Source organism: Alosa alosa, chromosome 12, assembly GCF_017589495.1.
Source record: "Alosa alosa isolate M-15738 ecotype Scorff River chromosome 12, AALO_Geno_1.1, whole genome shotgun sequence".
NCBI classification, from domain to species: domain Eukaryota; kingdom Metazoa; phylum Chordata; class Actinopteri; order Clupeiformes; family Clupeidae; genus Alosa; species Alosa alosa.
In genome coordinates, this window is record NC_063200.1 from 18,684,274 (window position 1) to 18,691,415 (window position 7,142).

Genomic DNA, 7,142 nt, shown 5'->3' on the forward strand with positions numbered 1-7,142 from the left:
ATGTTTTTTACTCACAGATGGCAATGAGTTCTCAAGTAGTCAACCAAACAACGCACAATTCAATGTGTCAAACCTGAGGAAGGTCTGTGTGAGCGAAAGGTTGTGTGAAGTATAATAAAGTATTTGCATGCATAAAGGACAGTGTGTGGGATTTCTTCAACACGCATTACTGGTGACCAAACCTTTTCCGATGCACCTGTCCCAAAAGAGGTGTGCAAAAGTGCTTTTGAACTAAGCCCCTGCCATCGACTTCAAGGCAGTGCTGCGACTGTTGACTTCAAGGCACCTAACCTTAACCCTAACCCTAACCCTTGCTTAACTCTAGTGCCTTCCATGCAGCGCTGCCTGGAAGACAACGTTGGGGGCTTAAAACCCCAAACATCTTTCTCAAGGCAATGTCACACTTCTTCAATTCCCATTAGTGATACCTAAACATCCATATTACATCCATTCATAAATTGACCAAACCAAAACAGAATCAGCTACACAGACAATACAGGCCAAGTTCAAAGCTAGCTTAGACTGTGGATAGCAGTGGACACCATACAACTTTTTTTTCATACCCATACATACATACATGATCAAGTTTAATTCAGGAAGTTTGATAGAGTGGTTGCGTATTTGGGCCAGGTGCAAGACAAAGTATACTAAAAGGTAAAAATAAAAGAGAATGTCTGCAATATATCTGCAGGGTTTAATCAAAAGAAAAAAAACAATGTCAACAGTGATATGGGCGGGTGCACAATGTACCCTGCTTCTCTCATCCACGAACACGCACAAGCGCACATCTATGCAAAACATTACAAATTACACGATTTCAATGGGAAACATAATTAGAATAAAGATATTATGAAATACATCTCACAATGAGTAGTTATTCACCATCATTTGCAAATCGGTAATGACGGATAAAAGTGATTAGGCGAGAGGCACATATGAAGCACAGCTGAAGACACACTGTCACGAGATGTAAGCAACTACTCTGTAGGATAAACGTTTTTTATTCAGTCATTCAAACATTATTGGGGTAAGTATTGCTTTTTCCAGGCTATGTTTTCGATGGTAACCCATTGTCCAGACTTTGATATGTGTGATATGCTTCTGAGTCATGCTTGTATAGCTGAAGATTCTGGGTGATTCTGATTTAAAAACATTTAGATAGATAGATCCAGTAGATAGATACTTTATTGATACCCAAGAGGAAATTCAAGGTCTCAGTAGCATACAGACACAACATGCACTTACAGCAGAAAGAGCAAATATAAGTATATACATATAACACAACTCCACTGTACAATAGAGACAGTAGAAGATAAGAAAAACTAAAAACTAAAATTTCATCACCACCAAACAACACTTGTCAGACTGAGTGTTTCTTTTCCTGATATAAAGTATTTTTTATGATGGTAACACCTTGTCAGTCAATAGTGATTAAAGTTGTGTAGAACTGTTTTGTCATTGACTATGAGACCACAGTGAAGTTAGTTTCACTTTGCCCATGAGTTCAAATAATAGGCGAGTATAGATGCATGTAGGCTACTCTGTTAGTCACAAACAGGTTTTAGTAAAGCAAGATTGAGTTGAATCCATGAGTTCCATATGGTCTTGCATGCAAGCAGATTTCTTCAAATGTGCTGCTGGCTATCAAAATACTGATGCACTTGATGTTTGAAATTGCGCTGCTTGCTGTTAAAGGGAATGACAGATGTATGTCAGAAGTATGCCTATAAAATGTAAATGTCATCCTATTTATGTTACACACATTTTCAGTCTGTTTAAGTGGTCCCTCTTAGGCAGTGGTGTGGAACCTGCTAAATTATAAGACGACATTCCAAAAGTAGGGAGAGCATAGCACATTTATTGCTGGTGTTCGGTGTCATGTTGTGGGCATCCGTGGCCTACTGGTTAGGAAATCCAACTTGTGACCGAAGGGTGGCCGGTTCGATCCCTGACTGTTAGGAAAAATGTGGGTAGGGCAGTATTTGAACAGTGCTTTCCCACATCCACTGATGGGGGAAGAGAAGTGATTGAACAGTGCTCTCCCACATCCACGGATGGGGGGAGGGGAGTGATTGAACAGTGCTCTCCCACATCCACACCACGGCCAGGATTAAGGCTGCTGGGTGTGTATGTGTGCTCCTAGTCTGCTCACTGTTCTGAGGTTGTGTGTGTTTGAATGGGTGTACACTGTGTGTGTGTGTGTGTGTGTGTGTGTGTGTGTGTGTTGTACACTACACCTGGATGGTTTAAATGCAGAGAACAAATTCCTTGTTTAAGTATACTTGGCCAATAAACCTCCAGAGTAGCTCTTTAAGATTCTGTGGGATTTGAGTTGTTGAATTCAGCCACACAGCACCCTTCCATTGACATGCACCGTATGTCATACAGCAGTCACACCTGGTATTATTACAAGAGAGCTGGGCCGGCGCTAGTTGGTTTGCATGCTAACAGTGGATATCTGGACCAACTAGAGAGGAATTTATTTTGGTATATAGTGCTTTGACATAAACTATGTATCTTCAAGTCTTTAAGGAACACAGCAACATTTTGGGAAATTAGCTTATTCACCATCTCCCCCAGAGTTAGGTAAGATGATGCATACCCTTTCATCTCTGTGTGTGCAGGAACTCAGTCTGACACACCCACCATTAACCTAGCTTAGCATAGTTCATTAAGGTGGTCAGAACCAATTCAAGCATCTTACAGTAAGCTGTTCAAGAAAATCATCAAAATATGTTCTACAGCAGTCATGCACGCAGTACACATTGTATGCAAAAATGGGCATTGCTATTGCTTGTAATAAGCATACCATCCAACCAGCTTAGACAGAAACACACAACTAAAGCTTTCATTTAAAAGTTAACATATTTTGACATTCTGAACATTCAGCCAGTATTGAATAATGGCTATGAATCAGTATTGAGGACATGCAAATGAAGAGTTGTCATTATGTGTCAACCAGGGTTTCCGTTGGCCGGAAAAAAAATGAAATGTCCGACAAAATTAAATCTCTCAGGTCAAATTGTCTTATTGAAATTGGCTAATAATCCCGTCCCCTAACACAATCTGAATTTGAGAATAAGCCTTAACATGTAAGCCTATATTATACGTCCTCTGGCTATGTTTTTAAATGAACAGGCTCTACCGTTTGAAAAGTAGGCTATTAAACAACACGCATAGCTGCTGCATTTCAAATAGGAAGCGCACGCTTAAAATGTCCATGTTAAACAATGAACAAATGAGTGAGGCGGTTCAAACATGGCCAGGCCCAGGCAGACTAGCCTTAAAAGTTTTGTCAGAGGCCAGACGCGATGGATGATGATAAATTGGTAACGTCTGAAGCCTGTCCGGTCAACTCCACCACCCCCAGATAAAAAGCAGAAGTGGCCGGAATCAGTGACATTGGAAGTGGAGTTGCGGGGGTGCGACTGCTCCAAGACACTGTCATTCTCCGTGTACACTAGACATGCAACTGTGTTCTTTACCCAAAGCATACAGTAGTAGGCCTATGCTTTCTCTGTCTATGATCTGCAAGGTTAGGGCCTCCTCGACGAGGAGATTGCTGGTCCGCTGATAATTTCCGGCACAATTAAACGGTATCATTTCCCAGAATAGGAAACATTTCTTAATGTATTGTTATCAAATAAAGAGGCATAGCTTAGGGGCTAGTGGTGCGAGCGCTCATTCTTGTGTGTGCGACTGTGCGCATCTGTGCAAGTTAAACAGTCACCACTGGAGATAACGTGGGTAGCAGCAACAAACAACGTAGGCCTATAGCCTTTTTAAAACAACGAACGAAGCGGACTCTTGCTGTCCATGAAAACACAGATACTGGCTAGATCTTGTTAAGCATGTTTAAGTTAGGCTAATGAACACGTTGCATTCTATACAGTCTGATTATGTCATTCTTTAAGCTACATATCCTGTCTCCAGTTTTCCTCAATTTGACTAATTAAGAAGCGATAATAGGATATTTGACCGGCCTATCATCAAAATGTCTGGAAAAAGAAACCTCTGCCGGTCACTTTGACCAGCACCATTTTTTTCTAGTGGACACTCTGGTGTCAACCTTATTCTCTCTGCGTCATACTAGATGCAAATCTTAATTTCAATAAACATATCATGACAATTACAAAAGTCTATTACAGTGAGTACAGGGTGGGGAAACAACTTTAAAATCTCTTATAAACAAGAGCTAAAAAGTTTTGATAAAAAAAGCAATTTTTGCATCATCACTGTACGATTTTATTTTAGAGAAACAATTTTCTGAGCTTCAGAATGTTCAACTTCTTTCAAAACTTTCCCTAGTGTATACAATTTTTAATGGCTTGGCTCCTACCTGTTTACTTTACTTTCTCTATTATTACTGTTGTTTCGGAAAGTTCCACAAGAACAGCTTCTATACACAATTGTCTTGTTCCCTTTCTCTATACAAACTTTGGACAGTGAGCTTTCTCAGTGAAAGCCACCAAGCAGTGGAATGCAATGCGGGATGACATAAAGAGCAGTGGTTCTATTAGTAGGCTAGCTTTGAATCTAAACTAAAAAAAATAATAATATTAAAAGCCACTCAACACACAACTACTTACCATAAGCTAAATACTATGCTTGTTTGTCATGGTGCTGACTGTGTGTGTGTGCGTGTGTGTGTGTGCGGTGGAGTGGGGTGGAAATGTTCCTGAGAACATTTTATGAGGATCTAAAATTCACAAACTGATGCCCTTTAAAACTGACCGGCTGATCACCCCCTTGTCACATTACACCAGTCATAAAACTGGAAGGGTCTTTTAACCTTAAAATTTACTAGTTATACCCTTACCAAATAAGGTCTCTTAACCATGCTGCATGTGGGGCATAAATAGCTGTCAGCATGTTAATGTTTGATAGGGATATTGATTTCATAAATTTATTTCAAGGCCTACAGGCATGGCCTGAAGTCATAAGTCATAAAGAAGCCATACTGTAGTTCACTGAAATGTACATATTACTGAGAACTCCTATAGTACACTTATATTCACACACAAACAAACATCAATACATATGTGTAATGAATCATTTAATCTTAGCTTATAGTTTAATTTCAAAATAAGTGTATTAAGATGCCAAATGATGTTTCAAGGATAAAATTGGCCTACAATTTACCAGTTTAGGAGTACTTAAATGTATCCGACAAACTGACTAAAATAATATTATATAGTAACTTTAGTTATTAAGAGATTTTTGGGTAACACTCCATAATAAGGTGCCATAATAAATAGCAAACTAGTAATTACCTAACCCTTTGTAAATATTTGTTAATTGTTACTAAAATATCTATTTGGCACAAGTTAATAGTTTTTTCATCATTAATTAAATATTAGCTGTTTGCATAAAATCTGTATGTTAATGTTTTAACAAATCTATTAACTAATATTGTATTGATATTTGTTAATAGTTAACTAAATGTGTTTTTTGGCACTAATTAACAGTTATTTCTTACATCATTTAAATGTTAAATGTTTATATACAAACTATATGCTAATATAAAAGTTAATGACATATTATTATTTATCTAGCTTTTCTGATTAGCTTTGTGGAAAATTTATGGAATTTATGGTTTATGGCTTTATGGTCTTGTGGGGTGTATAAGGCACCCTACTGCCAGTGGTTGGTTGTGTGAGAGTTTGCGCACCTCTTCTTCCACTTCATCCTTATTGGATACCTTTGTGGTTGGCTGTCCTGTAATTGGTGACCCTCTGTCTAGTGTTTGAAAGTAGTGTACTCTTTGCCTTTGGAAGTACTATTTGGTTGCTGCTTGAATTTGGTGAAATTCAGAGGAGGGGGTGTAAACAGAGTTAGAAATGTAGTTTAGTGTTTGTATGTGATTTTCGCCGTAATTAAGCAGCTTTATTGAGATTGGTGTTTTGGGGCCCCCTTTGGAGAAACGGTATACTGCGGCTCTGCTGCGTTTTGTCCTTGTATTGTTGCCATAGCCAATCAGAAGCGGTATGCATGGGTAGATTGACTGTATAAAGCACTCCCCACTTTGTTTTAATTTTGTAACTGTAAAATGTTGTTTAAGTTGAAAACTTCGATATACCACCTGTATTATATTACTTTACATTTATTGTTAGGATTTGGGTGCAATTCTAGCAACTTATTAATGTTTTCATTATGACCACGAGTTCATACACACTGAGTCTAACATGACTAGCTGTAAACTCCGCTAACAACTTTCCATGCATTCAGTGTAGTTTAGCTTAGTGTGCATGGAAAGGGTTAGGTTACTAGTTTGCTATTTATTATGGCACCTTATTAGGATTAGTGTGTGTTCACTGTGTGCTGAGTGTGTTTCACTAATTCACGGATTGGGATAAATGCAGAGACCAAATTTCCCTCACGGGATCAAAAGAGTATATATACTATACTTATAATAGAATCGGGCAGGTGTTCATTGTAAAATTAAATATTGAAAATAATTCTTCAAGACTTTTTTGTTTGTGTATGGATATGCTACACCGGTGTGTCAGAATTTAGAGGGTTAGCTTCATATACTTATTATCCTAGCTGGCAGCTTCTTTAAAAATGACATCTAACATATGTTCACTTCCAATTACATTTTCACACAAATGTGGATTGGCTAATCCTCCCATCAGAAAAATTGCCAGCGAAACCACCAATCCACATGGACAACTTATGGCCATCAGTAATGTGGCACCTAACTGGCTTGTTTTCGAAAATGTGAGCGGAAGTGAGCATGTTGGATGCCATTTTTAATGATGGCAGCAGCCTAATGAGTATGTTTTTGGCTGAATGGGCTCTTTGCACGAAAGATTTTCTGCATTGTTTTCAGATACTATTCATTTTGTTATGGCATGGTTATCTGTTTTCCCTCATCATCTGCACCATTAGTAATATTAATTTGACATTTTAAAAGTAATTTTACAAATGCTTCTGATCTATGCAGTAACCAGCAACCATGGGGGACGGTGATATGGCGCAATATGGCAAGGCTGCCATATACCTCCGTAAGCCTGAGAAGGAGAGACTTGAGGCCCAAAGCAAGCCCTTTGATGCAAAGACAGCTTGCTATGTGGTTGACAAAGAGGACTTGTATGTCAAGGGTACAATAAAAAAGAAGGAAGGCGGCAAATGTGTCGTTG

At 38.6% G+C, this 7,142-nt stretch overlaps 1 pseudogene; it reads left to right on the forward strand.

Annotated features, from left to right (window-relative positions):
- The first annotated feature begins 6,958 nt into the window (after window positions 1-6,958).
- LOC125304488 overlaps window positions 6,959-7,142 on the forward strand; it is an 11,853-nt pseudogene continuing 11,669 nt past the window's right edge.